Consider the following 25,340-nt stretch of genomic DNA (forward strand, 5'->3'; position numbering starts at 1 on the left):
AGTGTGTGCAACATCCTTTCATACCACCCAGGACGAAATATCCTGAAATTATTAGTTGATTAGTCAGATAAAAGTGAACCTGCTGCAGGCACACCTTTTTTGCTTTTTCATTACCTTCCAACTTTGGCTTTCGTCTGGTAGGATATCAGATGGTAAAGCATGTGAGTGTGTTGAAAAGGTGAGCCGTTCTGATCTCTGCTCACTAGCTGTCATGTCGGCATTAATCCGTCCAAAGTTTCAAAGGCAGGTTTTATGACCCGCCTTACGGCCTCATCTGTGTGGACAGCAGCATCTAAACTCTGGAGAACCTGCCACATAAAATCCACATCTGTTAAAGCCTAAATTGTAAAACAGCCCCCACATGTCCAGGCAGTGTTGAGTTAATAATATACTTAAAGTACAGCTCCCTGCAGCAACGGCAGCCATGGTCTTACATTTGCTTCTTTGGGCAAGACTTACAGCTTTTTGAATGCCTTTTTGGACCTTCACAGACAATTCTTTTAATTTTTTTTAATGTTTTTGACAAGTAAAGTTTAGTAGTCAGTCTCGTAGAATTATCAAAATTGAATTTGTAACAACCAAGTGCTGAAACCAACAAGAATGTTTGGATATACTACACTGAATCTACTTTTACTTGTAGTGTAGTTAAAGATCAATATGAAAACGACAGACAATTTTTATTAAATCAGAAGTAGGATTAGAAAGCAAAAGCAAGTATTATTCTCAGTCTTGAGGTTTGCCGCCACTGTCCAATATATAAAGGATGATTAACACATCTGTGGGTGATGCAATTTAAACAGCAGTTGTCATTACAGATACACAGTTGCTACACACATGTTTATCATCACAGTCTCTAAAAGAGGAAGTATTGCTTCTCCTCGCTGGTGAATTCAGTCATTGCTTCCATCAGTGCTCTCAGAAGTCAAATGCACTGCGCTTCTTTTATCCCTTTTAGTTAGCCGTGTGCTAGTCATTTCTGTCGTGGGACACATCTTCAAATCTGTGAAGGTAGCTATTGACCTGACAGGAGCAGCATGTGGATGTGACTCACATATACAACAACATAAATTTCAGTACTGATTTGAGGTTTCTTCAAAGGCATCTGGCAAATAACCTAAGGGAGAACCACAGTGCGGCAGTCGAGGGGGAAAGATACATTTAGAATAACTATGAAAAGCAGACGTTGTTGGTGGGAGGGCAGATGAGTAATGTAAGATAACCAGTTACCACATAGTTCTTTTTTAGGTGTCTCGTGTCAATGACTTCAGAACGTTGAGGATTTATTTAAATTAACAAGGTACAATTGACAGAAAATACATTTTAAATGTTATGTGACTCAGTAGCTAGTAGCTAGAGCTATCGTGTATTCTACATGTGTTTGTTAAATTGGTTTCACGCAGTGAAGTAAGTGTAGGCGCAAGTAAAAAGCTAAAAAAGTTTGGTGTCAGAAAGCTTTTTATTGTTATTTTTACTTTTGGCTCTGTGTGATGTCAGGTAGAGCGGATATTTTTGATATTTTCTTCTAACAAAGTACAACTGTGGCTATTACTGCAGCTCCACCCACCTGCTATTTATGACAGTTGGGGGGAGGGGTACATGAAGATTATTTTGAAGTGTACAAAAACTTTTACTAGAGAATAAGAACAAAAAATATGCAGCTCAAAATGAGCAGAATTGTGAATTAATTAAAATTAGTGAATTAAAATTCACTAATGCATTACAGCACAAGTGATTTGATCTAAAGGTCTTGACATAAATAGACAATGGCTGACTGTGCTTTTGTAATATCTGTATGTATGGGGGTAAAAAGAATTTGCAATAGCAATATACTGCAAAGTTTATTTCCATTCACAAACCAAACATTCCCTCTTTGAAAAAGTGTATTTTAGCAACATTAGGAAGTTCAAATAGATTCATATAGTGTTGTTAAATGCTTTTATCGGGTCGGCAGACTCAGCAACAACACTTGTAACTGCTCTAGACGCAGAGGGAACAGTCTTAAAGTGTTTTTATTCATCTATGGCAGTGTATGTAATAGATGATGACAGCATGGTCACCTCTTCCTTCAATTGGTTTGGATTTTCTATTTACTGCTATACACAATGCTGTGTATAGTTGGGTCTTAGCCTAATTGATGTTTTGGAAGATGAGTCCAATTGGATGAGTCATTAGGCCTATTACCAGAGTTTTATTAAATGCCCCCACCCAAAAGGGGGGAAAAAGTCCGCTCTGGAATATTTCCTTCCTAGAATAACAGGCGCTTGGATTGGTAAAAGGCAGATAATATATGTGTGAGATTGATCAGTGAGTAGCGACCCCATTATCTCCTGAGATGTTAATTACACTGTGCTCAGCTTGCATGTCAAAAGGCAGATAATTGAAGAAGGTAAAAGATGTGCCACACTTTATTTATGCTTTCACTTGCTGGTAGAGGATTTGCTCTCTCTTGTATGTCCTCTTCCCGCCTCATCTTTCTTCTCTCCCTTTTTTGTCTGCAGTGTATTTATTCTTCGGTAATATCACATTGTCATATAGCTGATACATTTTTGGAGTTATTATTCACAGTCCTCACTGTGACAAATGTTCTGTCCTGTCTCTATGTCACAGCTGTCTGCAGGGGCTGTAAAAATCCTAAAATGATTTAAATGAAATTACCTGAATTCAAGACCTTTAAAGGTTCTTGTATTTAGATGTTAGGTAAATAGTTTTTTTGGATCTCTGTGCTGCATTTTTTTCCCTAATTTTTTATGTGTCACTTAAGCCTGTGGACACATTGATAATTGCAATCTGTTTCTCAAATCAGTAAAGTGGAGTACAACCTCTTACAGGCCATCAAACTGAGGGAAGCTGCAACTTCTTAAACCTTATTAAATGTCTTAAACGTCATTGCCAGTTCTAGCTGTTTAGTCCTGGATTGTGATTCATGGAAAGTAGCTTTGCATGATTCACAGTTCAGAATATTTTCTTATTCATCATTTTGGAGCCAACCAGTTTTCTTTTAAGCAAACTGTCATCTGATTGGTTACCCTGAGATAACCATATTAATTCTCTCTTTGGCTTCGTACAGGTCAGTGAGCAGAAAATAGCTGAAAGTGAGTTTAAACCAGTGGTTTGCAGTTATTGCTCAATTCTTTGACCTGATTTCGTGAAAACCTGGTCATGGTTACTAGAAACATTCACCACTCCATCAGTGTACATTTGTTAGAAAATAAATAAAGACATTACAAGTCCTGTTTAAAATTAGCTGTGATTTACTGTACTACGATAATGCTGTGTAAAAATACACATGAACCATATATATATATGCTTTGGCTGCAGTGGCTACAGCTGTTAAAGCATGAGCCAGAGTGTTGGAGAATGACAGACGGGTAAAAGAATGATGATGGAAACATTTTTGGGTGAGTTTTAGTACTTTTATCCGGCACTGGAATTACAGCATCTGTCCAGCGCAGGTGTACGTTGAGATGAGTCTGTGAGAAGCAACAGAAACTTATTTGCAAAAATACTGTTGCTATTGTCTTTTTGTTCTTTCTTTTCTTTTCTTTTCTTTTTTTTAAAAACATTGTTTGTGTCTTCAGCGTAGTTCCCCCCACATCTGAGCACACGGTGTCTGTAAACTTCCTATTGACATTGTATAAGCCATAGGGGACATTTTGTATTTAAAAGAAAGAAAAAAAAGTCTTGTTTGTTTTTCGCGTGCTTATAGAGATAGCGTTTCCTGTGGTTTCCTGTGGTATCTCTGTGTGCTGCAATTTACAAGTGCACGTGAATGCCGTCTGCACTCCCAAAAGTGAGAAAGTGCACATACATACACACACATATACGCAGCAATACATACACTCTGATGTTCTTTTCTTCTTTCTGTGTTGTCATCTTTGCTTGGGGCGGAGCCTCAAGGAAGTGGTCAGGCTGTGGTCATCTGTCTTTAGGGCTGATGGACAGCAGCATGATTTAGTGCATCACCTGGTGGACACTGTTAAAAATGAGCCCCTTAGATGGCATAGTTAGACATGTTTTTTCAGCTGTTGTCTACTTTTATGCACTTTTTCCCCCCCCTTGCTTTACGTGGGTGAAATTCATTTAATCTTTGAATCAGAGTTTACAGTGACATCATCGGTGCAGAGAATAAGCAGCTGCACTGACGGAAAAAGAAGGAAAATTCACTCCTTTATGAAATTGTGTTCGAAGGCAAAGTTGAAGGTCAAGAGGGAGTTTATAGTAGGACTTTTTTTTTGGAAGTGTTGAAATAAGAGAGCTGCTTAAAAGCCCACCTCTTCCTAACAGGAAACCCAGTGCAGAGATGAAGCCGAGGGGTGTAGCACAGTTTCACCTTTGCTTTGACATCTTCTGGCTTTTCTTTACTTTGTCTGACCAATATCTGAAATCCATTAGCATCTTCCTACTTGTTTATGTGTAGGCCAGGAGGCTCCAGGAGGCAGACGGTGAACTTCATTGAATTTAAGGTTTTTATGGTATTAAGTTGAAGTGTCTTTTTCTCATTTTGACCACTTTTTTGTGTGCCAGAGAAAGACCTCTGATCTCTCAGATGCTAGCAAGCTGTATTTTGCTGTGGCAGTGCAGCCTTATCTGCGCTTGAGGTCTGTACTTTAATGGGGTTTATTGATCTAAACAACATCAGGGGTTGCGGTGATGTTATTAAGGCAGAGATAACTTCTGTGTAATTCCACTCCAACAATATATTAGCCTTTTATTGGTCTAAATAACTTTGCCTTTTAGACAGTAATGCACCAGTAAGTCACAGCAGCTCTTCATGTCGGCAGGATCTTAATAAAGCATTTCCTCTGGACATCCTGCTGCAGAGAGAGAGTGAAAAACGACAGGTTAAAAGGCATGCTGGGAAGTTTCCATGCCATCACTGTAAATTATCTCTTTTGAATACATAAATAAAACTAGAAGCGAGCTGTGAACAGGAAGGGGTGGAGGTGGGACGGATTGGTGAAAGTTAATACAAATATCTTCCAACACTCTCTGTTTCACACATGGAGGTGCTATAAGGAAAAACATAGGATGTTCCAAAAGAAGCCAAACTGGAATACGTGCAACGTCATGTAGGCAGTAGCCGATCAGTGTTGTGTGCATGTGTCTGTTTTTTCTTTTCTTTCTGCTTCTATGTAACTTTTGAGGACAAGTGTAATTTAGATTTATCTACATTTGTGTTTTCATTTGAAATTTTGAGAGAAAATATATACATAACATTACAATTGTGGTCATTATTGTAGTAACAGTAAAAAAAAATACAGTCTAACTCAGTCATTCTGCTTAACAGAATTGATTTAGATGTAATTAATTTATAAAACAAATGCACGGTTTGATTAAAACAAACAGAGTAGGGTTTTTTTGTGGCTGCTACAGGTTTGGAAAACTGTTTATTTCTTTATGTATTTTTGAATAGTTATTGACGCGTTGCCCATGGTGCATTGTGTGCATGCAAACTTATTTAATGGACAGTTGCAATAATTTTTTCCTTTCAAGGGCAGCATGCTGTATATCTAATATTTATATGAAATAACGAAGCCATTTATCTAGAAGTGTATTTTCCAGGGGTTGGGGGTAGGGCTTCATAATTTGCAGCTATTTAAAGCCTTGGTTTTGGTAATGAATTATTTTGTCATCTCGGCTGTGATGAGATTCATCTTTAATAACTGTAACAATTATTTTATTAAAAAGAGAAGCCATGCATTATGGCTATCTCGCCAAGGTCTCAAGCTGGAAGGAATTCTCATTAAGAGCATTATATTACCCCGGTGTGCTTTCAGTTGGATGTCCCGCTGAAATTACATTAGGTGTCAACAATGTTTGTGTTAGAAGTAAGCAGTCATATTTACAGAGGCTAGCTTTTTTCATTTGCTGCCTGACACTGGGAGATGTATTAAAAAAGATACTAATGCTCCATATCTGATTAAGTCACGTACAGTGAAACTCCTTTAAAGTGTTGACTTTTAATATAAAGCAAGCACTGTTCTGTCATCAGCAAAGACATAAATCTTTATTCAGAACTTTTGATTGCTTGAGCTTTTTTATTTATTAATTTTTTTTGTGATTTATTTAGCTGGCACACACGACTGTAATCACCCCTCATTCCCTCCATTTATAGCTCCCAAACTATAAGCATCAGGTTGTTTGTGTCATGATTGATTTATCAGTGATTTTCATCTACATCCTGTGTTCCTTCTGATGGTTAGCGTGGTGTGCAACATTGTATTTTGTTAATGGTTCCAGGCCCAGGGTTGCTGCTAATGACATGGTTGTAATTGTTTGTCAGTGTGATAATGTGTGATTTCCTATTTCCATGTGAAGTTGGACATTTGATGAAGGAGGGATCTTGTCAGGAAGACAAAGTGCTGTCATTTGTCACCAGCTAAATGAGCTTCTCACCAGACATCCTCTCAGTTTTCAATGGCAATATCATATTCACGGATCCCCTTTTGGGCCATTGCCATGATTTCCACATTATCCAGTGCATGGTATTAAAGAAATGAATTAAGCTCGTTGTGGCTTCCTTCTACACGTGAAGCACAGAAATCCAGATGAAGGCAGAGATGTATTAAAATCACCTGATTTTGATGCAAAGGTCAGACATTGTAAAACTGAGATTTGAACTAAATCAACTATGAGAAACATGGTTTCGCTCTCTTAGTTTGTGCTCTTTGCTGACATATAGAAATATGTTAACTGTATTTCCAGAAAGACAGAAGTGAAATTACCGAGTTTGGTAATCTTTTATTCTTAGTGTTTGCTAGCAGTCATCACTTCCTTAAATTGAACATTTTTAAATGGAGAAACGGTTTCATCATCTTCACAGGAAAGACTTTGTCAGTTCATGTCACTGTGTAGCTTTTTTCAGGGGCAAAATATAGAGTCAAGTTAAGTTGAATAAATATGATTTTTGATTTGGGAAAAGGAAAGTTGGGAGTTTGCTGTTGCTGCCGTGCTGAACATTATTTTTACCGAAATTTGGATCATTTCTTATAGTTGCCAATTGATTAAAAATAGCTGCGAGTGATGCATGAACTGGGTTTGGGTGGTGAAATGGGGCGTGCCAGAAAAAGTTGGGGTCAGTAGTTGTCGTAGAACATGAACATTAGGGGTGGGAAAAAAAATCGATACTGTGTAGTATCGTGATATTTTGTTTGCTAATAATGTATCGATACAGGGACAGCAGAAATAGATATTTTGTTACAAAAAAGGTTTTTGTGCTCTGACTTCAGAGCATGTTGATCCTTTTTCTGAGCAAGAATCCTGACATTCCTTCACTGTCCAAATGTGTTTAACTTTTTTTTGGCAGCAATAAACTTGACAGTTTACTAATTTTAATTTGCATTCAGTTAAGTTGGACTAGACTGTAATACAAACTGTTCAGTTTGTCAACAATAAAACTGACTGAAATGAGAGAAAGACTGAGTGCGAGACTTTGTTATTAGATAAAATGAATATTGATAAAGTTTACCTTTATGTACAGAATCTGAATATCGCAAAATATTTTAAAAAATTGCAATAATATATCATGCGTTAAGTATTGTGATAATATCGTATCGTGGGATGTATGGTGATCCCCACCTCTAATGAACATGACAACTTTCATTGTTTGCCTGAACATTGTATATTTGTCCGTTTCACATCTCCTGTAACATTAAAAACTTATGGGACACATGATTGCAGCACTTGAAGGTCTTTGAAGTAGTTGTTCCCTTAACACACTGCCTTTGTTTCTGATTAAGCTTGTTCCATATTGTGGGGTTGGGGGCAGATTCTTCCTAGTTAACAATCTAATGAGCTAAACAAGCTAAACAAAAGAGAGGTGCACCGAATAGGTCTCCTGAGGTCGGGGGAGCTGCCTCATGTCACAAATGCTCTTCTGTGTTCCTTTTCCACTCAATATCGATTCATGTCTTCAGTGGTTATGCGCTGTCCGCTGTACACGGGTGGTGTAATCAGCTAAATGTAGCTTCTGCTTTCTTATTATTACCTGGGTGCTTAACACTGGTGGGTTTTTTTCTCTTCAAGGACAAATGGTGTAGGAGAAGGCAGATCCCGTGTGAAGTCCCTGAGCCCTCGCCGAGCGGCAGATCTCTTTTCAGCGCCAGCTGTTCTCTCAGATACACCAGGCCGTGCTGAAATTCTCTTAATATAATTCTAGGGGCTCAGGAGAATAGTGCAAAACAAGCGTGCCAACGAGGAGAATGTTGAATTTTTCATCAGCGGGCTTCAACTAGCTGAGTTAGTGGGCAGCGCTCTCATTCATGAGCAGATGTTCAGTGCAGTTACACTCTGCAGTTAATGTGAACTTACTGGCCTCTCTGCCATTGGCTGCAAGGACGTTGGCAGCAATCTGGCATCTGAGAATTACTCCCAGTAAAAGGCGCAATCCTGGAAAGCGTTGCCCCGGCCTTTTTTAGCCACTTCCCAGCCCAGGAGCTGGATTGTGGACAGGGGAAGGCACTGACAGCTCATCCGTCTTCAGTCCGACAGTGATGAAACACTCGCCACTGTTTGCCGGGGGAATAGCACTGAAATTCCTGCAGATAATTTTCACATTTTACGTTCACTTCTAATGACTGGATAGATGTGAACCAACGCCACTCAGCAGGTGAAATATATTTCAGGTGTGTCTGAAAAAGAAGTACTTAAAGATACCTGCCTCAGTTGTTACAGTGAAAGAGTACATACAGATGTATTATTCCAGTACCCCTGAAAGAGGAAACTCAGAGAAGAGGCACCTGTAAGGGGGAACAGTTTGGCTCTGGTACGTCTGTAGCTGTAACCAGCTGGTGCTGTGGTCAGCCTGGTGGGCTGTATCCTCTCCCAGCCTGGTGCTTCAGACATCTGCATGCCCAGGCTGCCTAGCTTGAATTTGATGTGGTCGTACAGATCTGTAATAGTTTCATCCAACTAGGCAAAAGGCTGACTGGTGTGTGTGTGTATGCGACATCAAATTTAGTAGGTGGCATGCCAATCATCTCGAGCTTGTGTGAAAGTCATCACAGTAAAGTTGTGCATATGGGACTTAAACAGTGCAAATGACAAGCTCTTGTTTCTCTGCACGTCTCATTTTCACTTTCTAATTGGTCGTTTTCAGGTTGGCTTTACGAGAGCAAAACTAATTAGTGTTTCTAAATTCAGCAGAAAAAAAGGCAGTTGGGTTGATTGTTCTGGTTTCCTCTCCTGTGTCAGGCGCTCAACAAGAAAATAAGACTAATCATTTTCAAATTGCTCGTATTTTTAAACCCCAGAGCTGAATGTCATTCCTGGTCTCTTGGCATTTTGTTTGGCAAGATCAGGGAACCGTGGTTGCCCTCTCGCCTGTGTGCTGTCTTTGTGATTCGTGGGAAGTTTGGACTTGGGGCCAGTGGAAAAAAACAATGTGTTGTGTTTTAGGTGGGGTTGTTTCTGCTTTGATTGGGAATGTCCTGCTGACAGGAGCAGCCTCGCAAGTTTACAGTAGCTGTGACATTGCCGTTACCTTTATTCAAAGTCCTCCAGCTGCATTGAGCCCTCAGGAAGCCCAGCGCAGGCCCACATGGGCGGCTGACGGCCCAGAGAGAGGAGAATGAGCCCTGTTTGAGTTGGCAGACGCTCCCCTCTTGGGGAACTTTTGCTGCCTTTGCAGAAAGGCCAGTGGCGGCAGCTCTGGCGGGGCGGCGGTGATTCTTGGGGCAGGATGGGCTTTTTCCACCTCTCCTCCCATTCAGGAAACACATTTCGCCGTCTCTTCCCTGCGTGTTTGCAAACGGAGGGAAAGAGTTAAGGCGAAGGGGCATGGGGCAGTAGAGCTGAATGACAGAGCAAGGCTGTAAGAGGCTGAGCGCTAATGTGTGGCAATTTGAAAAGGGCGAACAAGCTATTTCAGAAAGCACGAGTGTTGTGAGAAGTCAGTGCAGTGGAGCTTTATTTATACTGAACAAAAACATTTACATTTTAGTGTTCTGTAAAACATGCTCTATTTTTATTTTTCCACTGCCACTGCGGGGATTCATTCTTCAGAAGGCAGTAATTAAAATGCAGTTGATCTTAGGTTAGGGAGGAGGAGTGCTTAAATGCAATTAGAGCAATGTTCAAATTAATTTGGACTCAGTTACAGTTGTTGGAATTTGTCATTATTTGTTTAATCAAGGGAGTTCTTGTTTGAGAGACTAAATCTGGATCCACAGATATGTAAACGGGCCACTGAGAAGCCTGTTCAAACCTGCCTGACATGAATATTAATTTGAAAGTGACCTTTTTGGTGACCTTTCAGTTTTGAACTCACACTTAACTGAGAGGTGCATGTGGTTGCGTGTTGTGACAGCATGGTTATTATTGAAAAAGCTGATTGTGGAAAAATAAGTATGTTCTTGCTTTTGTCACCTTCACGTTTGAAATAATTTCCACTGTTTCTCTTCTTTTTTCCATTCTGCCACCCCCACCCCTTAACTTTCCTTTACTACCTCCTCTCTTGTTCTCTCCTCCCCTTCTGCTGACTGCTTGCCGATCCAGTCAGGACACTCCAGTGGTGACATCCTGTGGAGCTATAGATTAAAGTAAGTACCTCACAGAAACATCAGTAGACACTAGCATTTGGTTAAGAAACACGACTCGTGCACCAGCTTTTGCTGCATTCTTCCTAATGTCTTCTCAAAGAAGGGCATTATATGGTAATAGTTGTGAGTTTGAATGCCACAGGATGATAAGAAAGGTTTTGCATAGTAACCGATTTCCTCTTTTCCTGATGCAGTTGCATGTTGACATGAGTTTGAATGCTTAAATGCGTGCAAGGGGCCAGGTCAGTGAGTCGTGCTGGTGTTCAGAGTTAACTGTGAACCTGAAAAGTAAAGAAAATTGCAGATAGTGTGCTGGCTCATGTCTGCATCCCCAGACTATCCTAGAAGTCATTACTCCTTGTGTGGTGTATAAACACGTCAAAAACAAACAATGACCCTGGGCAGACTCCACACTGCAAAACAATTTCAAAGCCTGCAGTGTAGTGTAAACACAAAACATGGCTAACCTTCACGCAGGGAAGACTTCACCTTAAACCCGGTGTTTGTTTTATAGTCCCTGTCGACCTTGGTCAGATATAGTTTACATCTCTTTGGTTCTTTCAGGTCGATGTAGCTCGGGTTCTGTGCTGACATTTACGGTTGAAGCTTTTCAGTAAACAACACGTGGCTCGGAAACAGACTATTAATGGAGATCTTATTAGTCAGGTGTTCACATTAAAAAAAGATAGAGATGAACTTTGCTCACAGTGGTGATTGTGACATGACTGATATTCAGTGTTGTTGTAAACCAAGTGTAAACACTGCCTCGCGCAGTGTAGCTTTCCCATACAGACACGCTATGTATCGAGCAATGAATATTCATTTTCTCCTCTCGTAGACTCTTCTGCCTCTGTGAGCTCTTTCACACTGAGCCGGGGGTGACTGTAAGGCGAGGTGAACCCATATTTTTAATAAAGCCCAGCTGCTGAATGATCAAATAGAGTCTCTAATTAAGGCCTGAGTGTACACCCATGTAAAATTCTCTCTGGAATGCTAACAACCTGTGATATTTCCAGAGGAATTTGCTGTGAAGGTCTCAGAGAAGGAAAGGGATTCAAGTGTTTGGGGTTCAGAGGGAGGAGGGGCAGTGTTCGTGTGGCAAGGCAACATGTTGTTCACATCCGTGTCAGATTGAGGCTAATGAAGGCCAGGCTGATCCTTGGATGCAAGCCTTAAGTAAATGATCCCTCTTTGAATATATTAGCGCTCCGTAGCAGCGTTGTGCCTCCCCGCCGTGCCAGCGCTGCTACGTGTTGTCTCGTGGTCTGACGAGGCCAGTCGAAATGGCAGTCACGGTGTTCGATCACGCCGTGTACCGTTGAGCGTGATTTCAGTTTGTTTTACAGCAGTGATGTTACATTGACTTGGTGGTGAGGAAGTACTCTGGCTGATCATTTCCAGGTTAGTGTGTCTGCAAAACAGTTTGATAGTAAATGGAAAGTATGAGTGTTGTGTCATTTGGCAATGTAAATGAGCCATCTCAAATTTTTCCCCACCCTCTTAAGAGGGATTGCATTTACATAGCAGGCAAGGGTTTGACACTCAAGCAGATGGTTCGTGTAGACAAAAGCTGAATTTACTGTTATTTTTAGTGTAGTTTTGAATTTAGTCATTTCTATTCATTTTTGTCTTTTTCGATTAATTTATTCGACAATAATCGGAAAAAAAAACACAGTTTTAAATTCAGTGAACAAACATTGCTATCAGAACTGTTTCCACTGCAATTTATGGTCACAGCAGCACTTCACATGGAAATGAATCCTAAGCTAGTAATTATAAAGCACTTTGGATTATTAATTGGAAAGACAAGGACATAGAAATGAAACAATTGTGAATGCACCCCTTCTAAGCTGCTGTAGCGTCTCATTAATAAATACCTTTCTGGTTCTTTAGTGCTGTGCCCGCCTTGCTGATTGAAACAATGTCATTTGATTTTCGCTGATAAAGCATCTGTGCTTCATAGATGGATGGATTGGATGGATCCAATTAGCCATAGTCATCGCTCATGTATTTAAGCTGACAGTGGAAGTCTTGCGTAGAATATCCTTGATTTTGGTAGTTTTGCGAGGCGCTCATGCAGAGTACTTTGAAAGCCCATAAAGAGCGGACTGTGAAGAATGCTCCCTTGATGCAGCTTTGATTTACAGCAAATTTTTTCAATTAGACGTGGGAGGGAAGTAATTGATTTTCAGTAGGTAGTGTACAATGATTGGAAATTCTTAAAGGATGAGAAAGTGACCAAGATCCATAACTTTTTTCCTTTCACTGTGTATTATATACAATCAACGCTGCAATTACTTGGGGCTTTTACTTAACATTTCATACAGGTTTTATTAGTAGGTAATGCATCTTTTTATACAGAGCACTCACATTCTACAACCTACAGATTTACAGCAGGTTATGAGGATTGATGGCTTGTAGTAGCAGCTGCACAGGTGCACCTAGTGTCTCATAAGGCATTCTGACCTTCTGCACAGCACATACCATGCTGGCCTGTTTGTAAACGCCAGCCCTGTTTGTAAACACGAACAGAGAGATGAGAAGCAGATTTGCCCCGGTCGCGCTCGGCTCACAAGACAGGCACAACACAACGTGACAAGCAACAGATGTGTCACACAGGCTGAAATCAAAACAGCCGTCCAGCATGGAGTTGTGCACACCATCAGACATGGATGCTGTGATGAGGCGGGGAGGCAGCGAGCACTGCTGGCAGATGAGACAAGGCAGCGCCTCTGCTGCTCCCAGCTTCCTGTCTAGAAGAGGACAGGCCTGTTTGTAGGCTGCTTTGACACTCCTAGTCACTTTGTCATCTGGGGTGCTCACTGCAGCTCTGATCACATGTACACATTGCATTCAAAGAGCGTCATATCAGCCGTGTGACAGGTAGGCTCCCAATGAGACAACAGCCAAAGGGGATGTCCTTTTCAATACACTGTGTGAGCACGAACGCACAGTGCGCCAAGGCAAAATAACATCATATGACATCATTCGGAATGCTCTTATGCTGTCTTCTCTGTTTGGAAAGATGGTGCGGGTTTGGTTCTGCCCTGCCTAATAACAGAAAGGCCTTTATGGAGATCCATGTCCACTCCGTGCAAACCGACAGTTTGACAGCAGCAGTAAGAGTGCAGCTTCACACAGGCAGCACACTGATGATGTTCTCAGGAGCTTAATCTGCCTTTTGCCACTGCCCCATAAGCAAACAACGCGGCTTCACTCTGAGCCATGGGAAGAGAAACAGGAATCCGTCATCAGAACAAGTGCACGAATGAAGGTGCGGCAACAGCTGCTTGACTGAGCACATACAACAGACTGTCACCCCACATCTGTTTACCACTTCGACAGCCACATGAGTGTTTATATCCATGAGTGTAATTGAGCTATTTTCCCGAGGGCAGCTGTAACCCACACTAAGTTATAGCCCAACTTTCCATTAAAGCGTGGGGGGAAGTTTTACTGATAGCAATCACGCTCAGCAACACTGCTATGTAAATACGGCTTATCAGCTTTGCCAATTTGGTTAAGTGGCATGTACGTGGGTGATTCATACATCTAGCTCTGTGGCTGTGACACTGGCCACACACTGTAGACATTTAATAAACATTGGTAACTTGCATCGTTAACAAGTATATATGCAGCAAGAACATAATAATGAAAATGATGGCATGTCAAACCAATATTGTGCGGAAAAGATGCAAATAAACTGAAAAAATATTCAGGCTGCCATGTGGTCAAACTTAACTGTCTGCATGCAGCATGTACAGTATATGGAAATTGAAATGGGAATATCTAGATCTAAAACGTGCCATTTAAATATTCAAATGTTAACACCAAACAATATAATGCATTATGGCTTTTAGTATTTGCATACAACTCTGTTTGCTGCTGTAAGCTGGGGGTAATACAAGGAAGAGAGAGGGAGAAAGATAGTGAGGGAGAAACACTGAGCGGATATGGAGCACACAAACAAAGCCTTTGTGTGCCAGTAATAGGAAAATGACATTTGATTACTGTGTGAATTTTTATGGTAGCTTAATTTAACAGTTAATGGTTATTTTGTATATCTTTAAGTCTTTACTGTTTTAGGGAAACTACAACTTCCATCACACACTGAACCTTTGCTAATTTGTAGATGGCTCTGTCTTGATGCATGCTCAGTCATCCAGGTAAGTAAACCCCAAAAGGTTGATTCTGTTCATCTGGACGTAACGTTTTCAGTGGGAGAAACGTTTCGTCACTCACAACAATGGGCTGTGACCTCACAGTTCCCCATTGTTCGTTCTGTGATGCTACTTTCAGGTACTGTTTGTAAGGTTGGGGAAACCTGCCGTCAGCCGAGACTGAAGAAGTCACTTGGACGAGTGACGAAACGTTTCTCCCACCGAAAACGTTACGTCCAGATGAACAGAATCAACCTTTTGGGTTGTAGACAGATAATTTTAAAACAATGTAAATCAGACGTTAGCTGAAACTACCATTTATTTTTGTTTGATGGAGGTCATGTTGATACATGTTTTTTCTATACTTTCCATTTTTGTAAAATGTATTCCCAGTTGCAGCATCTCATTTTCAAGTGAAGTTCAAAAGCTCTTGCACCTGGTAAGGTCGGGGAAAATGTTAAAATTATCTGTACTGTCTTGGTTTGCAAGTTAATCATTTCCCAAATTGAATTCACATAGGGGCAGGCCAGTAAGCGAGGTCAACCACTCACCGACAGCCAATATATTTGTCCAGTCGCCAAACACAGGAGAAGTGCTTCTGTAAAAGTAGAAACCTTTAGCTCTTGAGAGCTGTGTCAGATTTATATATTTCCTTGTTCTTAATCATTCATTTACAGTTACAAATAAACTGCTGTATTTGTTACCGAAGAAAAAGCTTGTTTAAGGAAGTGAATGTATTTATTTATTGTAGCACCTGTGACTTGCTAGGTGGCAGGATCAGATATCACATAGCTGCAGACAAATGAAGCAGTCGTTTGACCACAGGAACAGTGGCTGAGTTTCAGAAAAATACATTTCAAATATAAAAAACATCATCCACAGATCAAAAACAAGGTCAGTGTACAGTGTTGATAAGAAAGCCGTACGAAGTCTGAAATTTAACTTGCTTATAGCTGTAGATGTACCCTGATAATGAGGTTGTTACTGTTAACTGATGCTTTACCATGAGGACACTTCTTCACTCTGCACCACTGTCTGCTCAGCTGTGATGCGCCTCTGCTGCCGTCAGAGTCATTGCTGCCCTGCAGGACAGACTATATCTGCTTTTTGTTCTTGTAATAAAATTTTGTTATTAAGTTTCAAATCTGTGCATATCAAACAACAGATTTGCAAATATGCAGCACACTGGTTTGGAAGAAAAGGGCTGTGAGGAATAGATTTCACTTGAGATAATTTTAGATGTGTTATTAACATATTTTTCTTATATTAGAAATATACAGCACACAGACACAGATACAGAGGGATGGTGAAAAGAAGACAGCAGGACAGGAGTCGACCGTGGTCACTGTCTGACAGGGTTAAACTTAGTGAAGGATTGCCAGTCCAAACTGTGACATCTGTAGCCACCATCAACACGTCCTGTAATTAAGTGGAATCTGTGAGCTTTAATTCTATTTGCTGTCCAATAACAGCTCCCTGTAATGAATAATTTAAGGAATAAGGGAGGCTGTTACTTGACGTCTTTTCACTTTGCGTTTAAATTTAGCTGGTGTCATTGTCCGGCAGTGTGATTAATAGTTTATCAGTCTCGACTATACATCTCCATGAAATATCTCTTTCCATCTGTCATTGAACTGCACATGGAAATTGGTTAGATTTTTAATCAGGCATGGCTTAGGCCAGTTAAAAAAGGAAAATTACCAAAGGAACCTGCTCTCACAATGCACTCACATGCAGGTAAGACACTGGATGTCGTTTGTGGAATAAGTCTTTCTGCCTCTGTGGCTCTGCTCACCGTTCATCTCTTTTTTTTTTGTCTTTTTCGTATGATAATTACATTGAGACCTCATACAGGCTAGAGTGTGCAGCCTAAATGTGGTTTTAAATAAGCCTGAGGTGCGTAACAGTGAAAGTGAGTTGTGAAAGAGGCGCCTGCCACAAGGGGGTTGACCAGTGAGCCAGAGATTGGCTTCCCTGTCAAATAAAGATTAGGTCTTTATTTCACAGTCTAATCCCTGCAAATCTCTTATTGAAGAACTTGGATGGTGCAGCGCTTCTAATGGCACAGAGACTTCACTGTCTGCGTTTCTTCTTTATCTCTGAATGTACACAAGTGGATACAGCAACCTCTGGTCCCGGGTTAGTCAGTCTATTTAATCTGGATTACAACTCATATTAAGTTGACCAAGGTTACCTTAGTTCCTACTAACAAGCTGCGTTGCATTGAAGCTGCTCGTGGCATTTTACATTCTGCTGCTACGCTGTAGCCAAGTTGGGGCTGTGTTGCGACTTTTCTAGTTATTGAATATCTTCATTTTTCCCTCTCAACTATGCAGAGCATTCTTTTTATTGAATTATTAATGTGAATTTTGAATTATTGAAGGAAGATAATTTCTGATCAGATTAATATTAACTCCCTGTGAAATATTAATGACTAATGTTAAAAACGATGAACTTACAGAACCATTAATATAATCATAAACAGACATAGTAGTGGTGACACAGAGTCAAATGTGCCAGGGCCGCTCCAGCCTCTTTTAATGCAGCTTCCCTTGAGGTTGGTGAATGTGAAATATAGCAGGAGTCTACTTTGTACTCAGAAGCTTGGCTAATGTCATTGGCCAGCCCTGCCCCCGGGGCTGGCGGCGGTGTCACGGGGGGAAGTTCACCAGCATTTGTCTCCAGGTTACCTTTGTGACCTTGTCCACAGATGACCTGAACTATGGCCAGGGGAAAAGTCACAAAGATGTTTTTTGTTAACATTAAACTGGTCCCCTTATCATCTCCACTGATTGGCAGCGCTCCACTGACAGCTCGAGTTATTCTGCTCCACCCCCAACTTTTGCTCCGAAGCCTGGTGGCTAAATACGACCGACCATTCTTTATCTGTTTTTCACAAGGAGTGGCACAAAGTGAGTTTCATCATGCAAGCCTTGAGCAGGTTAAATCTAGTCTTTTGTCAGTTTTGATTAAAACTCTCTTTAGATTAATGATATTCAGCAAAGATTTGATCTATCATTTGCCATTCTTTGGGTTTGTTATTACGATCGTCCCATTGTATTTATAAAATATGGAAATCAGACAAAAATAAACCATTATTCTAACATAATGGTAAGCACCTCGAAAATATGGTTACATTAATTATGTTTTAAATGCTAATGCCAGTGAAGAACATAATAACGAAGACATGAAAGACTCCCTATTCAAAATCTGATAGCCAGGGAGAAGCAAATTATTTCAAATATTTGATATTTAAATTATTTTCAAATGAACTGAGACATGAGTAGAGTAGAGGCGAGTAGTTTCCCCTGGTGATCCTTCAGGGTCCTTTGTTTCCGTGGTGTGTCTCCAGCTCATTAATGTTCTAAGCATGTGAGGGAACCAGACCATACCCCATAACCCATAGCCGGATGACACCTCAGGCCCAACACACATGCAGTGCATGCGCATACATTCACACACATGCACACACGTACACAAAAATCCCTCAGCTGTTTAAAGTCCACTGGCTCTTTCAGGAAGTGATGGCCGCCGTGCTGTCCTGATTAAAATGACAATAGTCTAATTAACTCGACCCCAGTGTCAGTGCACTAAACGGCTGATGGCCCGCCAGTTCCTGTTTGAAAACCCTTTGTCTCCTCATCATCCAAAAATATGACTTTCTTTTTTTTTCTTTTTTTTTTGCAGCAAAATGCCTCAACCCCATTTGACGGGATTTGCTAATGGCAATTATTTCTCATGAGCTAATTAAATCTAGGCAAAGTTTTCCATTCTTTTTTTTTTCCTGCTGCAGAAATCCGTCTGTACAATCCTCCTGGGATTTCTCATTCACGGTATAATATCACAAGCAGCTTCAAGCAATGCTAGTCATTTAGATTATATACAATTGTAAAGAGGTGTTTTGGTGTTCAGACTGATTATATTTGCTTTTTTTCTACCACTTTTAATCGAATCGTTTATTGATCCAACATCGTGATCCTTTCAGAGCCAACCCAAAGCCCCTGCTGGTCAACAGGTCAAAGCGCCTGATAAAAAGGAGCCAAAGATGACGCATTCAAGCAAATCGGCCAAAATCTTTTAACCTCCTTAACTAACAGTTTTTGAAAATGAGACTTTAATCCAGCCCCCATTAATCTTTTGCATTGTTTGATGGACTCGTCTAAAGTGCAGAGGAAAGAAAAAAGAACAACAACATTAAAAAAAAACTTTAATGACTGAAGAAGAAACTGCTTTTTGTTCTATTATCCTTCTGTTGGTGATTAAGGTCTGTAGGGAGATAATTACGCTTTAGTCTGGAGTTAATGAAACGAAAACTTCTCTTTTCTTGTGGAAAGGAAGGGCAGATCTTTTGTACTGCTATCTGCAGACATCTCCCACCCTTGACAGGGCACACAGAGAATTGGTTTTGTTTTAAGGTTGCAAGCCCCCTCCGCTGCCTGTCAGTCCATGGATGATATGAGGGATCTGTGAATGAAGCCAGAGTCAATGAGGTCTGCCTCCGCTGCACTAGTGAAGCTTTCTGTTCTTCCTGTGAACTTAAAATATGCTGTAAAACATCAAATGACAACATCGCAGGAGGTCATCAGAGTTAAAGAAAAATAAATAAATAAAATGCATGTTCATTCTGTGTATTACATGTTTTAGTGTTGTTACAGCAACAAGCATGTGTTCACCAACAAATGACCCCGCTTTGTTGAGCACCAAAGGAATGCACAGATTTGAATTTATCACATGGCAACACGGGGGCCATATGTGTCATCTGACTTCAGATGCCCCTTTTGAACACGTGGTGCTGTTGACTAAACTATTGTACGGTACAAATGGTGGCCAGAGAGCACATATTATGCTGTCCTTGTAGAAGTTCACATCTGGTGTGAGGAGCTATGTGTGTCACTTTATGTGTGTGTGTGTGTGTAGGGCAGCAGCACCTCCCCACCCCTCCTGTCCCTCTTGCCCCTCCAACAGCACTCTCACATTTCATCATCTGTTCTCCAGCGCTACGGTGCTCCGGCACAAGTTGGCCGCTCTGGATCCATCTGTTGTTATTATTTTCTACTGATAATTGGCTTGAACAATGGAATGCCTGTGTCCCCCCTTGCCTTTGAAACCCAACACCCTGTTTATTTTCCCGAGGTCTCATTTCTGCTCTTTTTCCCTCTATCCTACCCTCTCTCACCCCTCAATTTCTCTCTCTCGCTCCTCTCCTGTCAACTTGTGTCACCTCACCCCTAGCCCCTCCTTTTCCCCTGATCCATTTGAGGGGGTTTCACATGAAAATTGCATCTTTGACTGGCCACATCAGTATGTGTCACTCAGCATCTGATGCTTTCTCTCTAGACTTTCTGGAGGGGCTCAGCTTCCATTCTTTTTGTTTTGTTTTTACTAAGATAGGATTTTCTTTTCTCTCGCTTTTTTCAGGAGCTTCCCACTTGCAGCACTAACTTCTGCATTCCTGTCCCAAGAAACAGATGAGGCAAATAAGAAGGTGTGGGGGAGGGAGCAGGGGGTGTAGAGAGGAGAGTGGGAACAGCAGAGTGTCTTTAGGAAGAAAGGCATTGGACGATGGATGTTCGTAAAAATCACTTTTTCCTCCCTGCTAAAATTCAGGTTTTCCACCAGGGGAAGAAGAGAAGCATATGTAAGGAAGAACAAGAAGATCACAAGGTGTACTTTCATTTTCATCGAGGACATCATTTAATAAAAGCCCACACCAAAAAATGACCTACTTACATTAATTAAATTTGATATTTAAAAATTTAATTAGTATTTTAGGTTGTAATTAAGTAGTTTCATGTTGAAGACTTCATGCTCTGGTGACTTTTTAGACTGGTGCATTTTATTTAGTCAGAATTTTATCCTCAGCCTTGCAGAGTGCCTATTGATGAAGTAATTAGCTGTGTGTATGTAAAAGTAAAATGCTCGTGTATGGTGTTTGACAAAGTGTAGAGAAAGTCAAGTGCCTTCTGTGTAACTGTTGGGAAATCCTCTGTTCGTGTCATTAGAGGCATGAGGAAGTTTTTTTTTCTTTTTTTGTTTTTCCTGTTCTGTTTTTTTTGACCGCGCTGATGTTCATTTGTTCTGTATGCTCTTGTCTAATTAAAAGAGGCTAGGACAGGTAGGGCTCCCAGCAGGCGTCTGCTCCGTGCCAGTTCTTCATTTGCCGAGTGTTTGTGTTTATGCAAACGGGCCTCTTCCTGCATATTTAATTTAGAGCACAGCACCGACTTTTGTTGTGTTTTGACCACATACCTTTAGTACCTCTCAGCTCTCCCGTCTGGCCAGGCTAGTTCTCTCTCTCTCTCTTTCACTCTCTCTTATACACACATGCAAACTCACTTGACTACCTCATTACTACTTAGACTACTTTCACCGCCAGCTTTCTCCTCTTCTTCAGAAGTGGATTTCAAACACTCAGTGCTTGGAGGAAATATGAATGAATATACAGTTTTGTAAACATGATGAAAGTCTGTTTAACTGTTGGAAGGTAAGTCTGTGAAGATTATATTATCTTTACACTGTTTTCTCCTCCTCGTCATTCCTTTTATGGCACAGTGCTCCATGACTGCGAGTCTGTACGAGCGTGTTTGTAGGTGTGTTCTGTAAGTGATTGACAGATTTTATGTATAGGGTGTAGATGGCAATGCCTTTCTCTATTGGTCATAAGTACAAGCTACTGCAACATGTATAATAATTGCCGTACAGTGTAAGATTGCAAAAGGGTGAATTCAGTGAAGTATTCGAGTATTTAGAGAGTTTTCTAAAGAGATGAAACAAGCAGTGAATCGTTTTGTTAATTTGTTCAAACAGGCAAACAGAATTAAATCTAAATTCTTTAAGATAGACGTGTAAAACAAACAAACAAACAAAAAAAGACTCAAGGAAACCTCAAGGAACGTTAGCTACAGCAGTACTGAGGTGTGTGTGTTGTGCTGTCCCAGTTAAAAACAGCCACAAATGATTGGAAAATATATGACCTGTTAGTTAAAGTTGACATTGTCTTGTTTTACATGTGCAAAATGTTCCTTTTGTTCAGTGCAGCAGGGTTGGAGGTGAGAGTGACTACTAACCCCACGATGCGTAAGGGTATTAGTTCCTCCCCTCACTCATCGCATCTTGTTCTCCCTTTGTCTTTGTCTGGGGAAATGGAATCTGCAGCTTATTGATATTAATAGCGCACAGGATCTGTGGTTGGAGAGGAGCTGGGACCTGGGCGAGAGTGGTAACTTGATATGGCTGGGTAGAATTGACAGTCCTCCTGCTTGACAGGGTGGAAAGGGGTTTGTTGTAAAAATGGGATTGCATAATGTTCAGGCCGCGTGTGCTGTGCTGTACATTACTGTACATACAGGATCGGGGTTAAACATTTCGACCGGCCTGATCTGATTTTGCATGTTAAGTGTGAAACCTTTCTTGACCGTGGATGCTGAACTGCACTGGCTGTGACTTCTCTGCTGACAGAATAATAAACAAAGTGCGATTCTCTGATGGATCAGTAAACAGCGGCATGCATTCAGCGTCTTGTCGATGAGACATTTTATATTCAGTGGGCACATTTGAATAGTGTAAAGAAATGTTTGGCCTTGCTTGTTTTGGGTCCACTTCGTTAATATTAAGACAGCAAAGCACTCCATGGAGAAAAGCTGCACTCTGTGTACTTTGTTCTTAGCTCAGCAAAATGTGAGGGCAGGTCCAAAGAATCTGGGGGATCAGACAGGCCTGACATTCACCAGACTGCACTGTTGCCTTTTAAGCTTAGAAAAAGAAAAAGAGAATCTGAAAATAAGCACCCAGAATAAGGGCTGGCTGGATTGAAGTTGGGTTTAATTGGTGGGTTTTGGGTCTGTTTGCGTGTCAGAAAGTGCTGTTGTTTACAGTCTGTGTGGGTGTTACAATATAACGCCCTGATCCTGCCAATCACATTAAAAAGAAAAAAAACACAACAATGCATTTTTCTCCACTTTTTTAAAATGCTGACTTTTTAGACTTTATGAGACTTAGCCATGGTTTTCATTTAATCAGTCCTTCTTAATAAAAGCCCAGAAGAAAAGAGGGGAAAAATAGTGTGCAGTCAGCCCTTTTAACAGATCAGATCATACAGTAAGCAGCTGCGTTTGTTGAGAAGTGAGTCATGCTTTAGATTTTCCTGTGTTTCATTGCACAGACAGTGACTAGGAAAATCTCCTGCACACACCCTAAAAACAAATACCAGTGACCCTGCATATCAGTGACTCTACACAACGACAACTCTTCTACACCCTATTTTATTTACACAATGCTTTTAGTACTGATCCACCAGCCTTAAGCTGCGTTAAACCAGTATCTCAACTTTTTTTGTTTAGATTCAAACAGACTATTATAGCCTGGCATGATAAATAGATGCTGTAGAATTATTCCGATGCTGATGCTAAGTGGTCCAAACATGCAGGATGGGCTGTAAAGAACCACGAGACAACTCTGGCAGCCTCCTATTGACAACCATTGAGTTGAGCATTAATTAATATGGTAATGATATGTGAAGGTTCATTAACAAGCCGCCACAGAAGTAGCCACAGATATAGTATTAAGCGTGCTTAGAGTAATTAATGGAATAACTTTACTTAGTGGTAAATATTCATGGGCCCTCATCTTTTTGTCTGCACGGTGTGAAGAGAGAGGAGAGCCTGTCCATTAGAGGAGCTGAAGAGCTGTCCACAGTGAATGCAGGCCTTTTGTTGGGATTGGGTGCGTTTCAGTGGAGGGGTATTAATTCATATTTTGAACATGCAATCTTACAACAAAGCCAAAGGCACTGATAACATACCTGTGACTAGAGAGCATATTGTGAAGCCGTGACCCCTTCAAAAAATAGGAAAGTCCACTTCACAGGTTTGTGGACAGAATAAAATGAGTCTTTGTTCACACTCACGTGTAACCACAGCCATTCATTACCATAGCAAAAAACCCTTCTGATTGTTCCATTTCCTCTGAAAATAAGGTGTTTGCATGTTTTTCCCACCATGACTACAATGAAGCCCTGTGGTATTTGCATACAAAATGGAAACATTTTTATGGATCACCTGAAAGCTATCGGCTAATAAAAAGGTCTTGTAGCGGCACAAATAAAAATTTTCTGCATAATTAACTTAAAAATGTAATGTTCATTATTGTATCATTTCATTATGTATATCTTACATTGTAGTCTTTGTACATACTAGTAGCCAGTTTGTAAAATTTCTCAGGCTACTTCAAGTGGCATCCAGTAACAGAAGTAACACTATCAGTATTCCACTACCTCTTCAATGAAAACATAGTGGAGTACATATTTCAATTAAGTGTATATAATTAATGAAATTCAAGGCTTCCTGCTCATTATCTTTTACTTTTAAGCAATTGCTGCTGAGATATGTGAGTCATTTTTGACAGAAATCAGCAAGACATCAAAGTTTGGCTTTATACCTCTTTCCAGGAGTTGTCATCAATCCAAGAATCCACCCAGGTAAAGAAAACACAATCCGAGTGACTGTACTGGAAAGATAATATGGAGAAAATACACAGAGCAACTCATTATGACAGAACATGTGTTTTTTTTAGTAGCTTTGCTACTACAAGCCTGGAACATGCCCCCTTGGGAAAGTCCAAGATTAATGGCTAACTGCAGGCTATAACTGACAAACAGGTATTTTTCTATTGAGTTTGTATCCAGCAGATTATTGGAATTCTGTGCTCACCAAGATGTTGTTTGTTGCACGAGTTTAGCTGAAAGGTTTAGGTGGAACAAAGTGCTGTTTTGTTTGTATCACTGGTGTAACTCTGTGCAGTTAGTATCAGTTTTACGTGTCACTGCACTGTGAGATTTCCATGTCAAAAGTACTTTGTTGTCCTATGTGCCGTTGGGTTGGTTGTTTTTTTTTTGTTTTTAACCAGATGGCACGGCAGATCTGCAACAGCCAGCCAAGACTTTGCATGAGAACCTTGGAAAATGCTTCTTAGTTTCCTTTGTCTTTTAAAATTGTTGCATTTAGATTCATTTTCTTAGATTTGGCCTCTTACTGAGCATGCACATAACCCACCTTGGTGGGTAATTATCTCAACCAGGAGTTGTTCTATTCCCTAAAATCTCAATGTGGGAGTGTGTGATGGGTTCCGTTTTCCCAACCGGGCTAAGCAGCATGTGCTTGTTTATCCTCACCCTACGATCTGTGCACCCCCACTGTTCTAAATGGCAATATTACAACCCTGTGCTGTTTGAAATGGAGACAATTATCTGTTTAGGTATTACAAGATGGGCTTTATATTACAAGGAGAAAAGGCGTACAGCTGCTATCAGGATCCCGTTGTTGCCTTTTCTCTCCAGTACAAATGTTCCATCATTAAAATGATGGAACATTTATCTAAATGGATGTTATGCATTGGGTAAACTCATTTAGCTCCTGGGGCTCTTTCAGGTGATGGGAATTAATGATGTTTAGTAGTTTGAAACTGAAAATATCTGTCATTTGTCACCACTCACCATTGATTTACGATTCCATTGATGATATGTTAATTGAAGTGTAATGAATCACAATAATAGGGTAGTTGTGTGGGAATGGTCCATTTTCAATGATTGTTCAACCCTCGGTAGAGTTCAGAGCGAGCTGCATGTTGACTCGCGTTTTCAACAAGG

At 40.5% G+C, this 25,340-nt stretch overlaps 1 protein-coding gene across 12 annotated transcripts in view; it reads left to right on the top strand.

Moving 5' to 3' along the window:
- foxp1b (forkhead box P1b) overlaps nucleotides 1-25,340 on the top strand; it is a 146,263-nt gene that overhangs the window by 22,649 nt on the left and 98,274 nt on the right. For 10 of the 12 annotated variants that reach the window (XM_087840528.1, XM_035904968.2, XM_035904977.2 and 7 more), the window contains one exon: nucleotides 10,495-10,538. The exons of 1 other annotated variant lie outside the window; for it this stretch is intronic. The gene's annotated coding sequence lies outside the window, so the exon portion shown is untranslated. Of the gene's footprint in view, nucleotides 1-10,494; nucleotides 10,539-21,163; nucleotides 21,183-25,340 lie in introns of those variants that run through there. One more of the 12 variants, XM_087840531.1, reaches the window with a different exon arrangement.

This window comes from Neolamprologus brichardi, chromosome 5 (genome assembly GCF_056152115.1).
Source record: "Neolamprologus brichardi isolate AB-2024 chromosome 5, ASM5615211v1, whole genome shotgun sequence".
Classification (NCBI taxonomy): Eukaryota; Metazoa; Chordata; class Actinopteri; order Cichliformes; family Cichlidae; genus Neolamprologus; species Neolamprologus brichardi.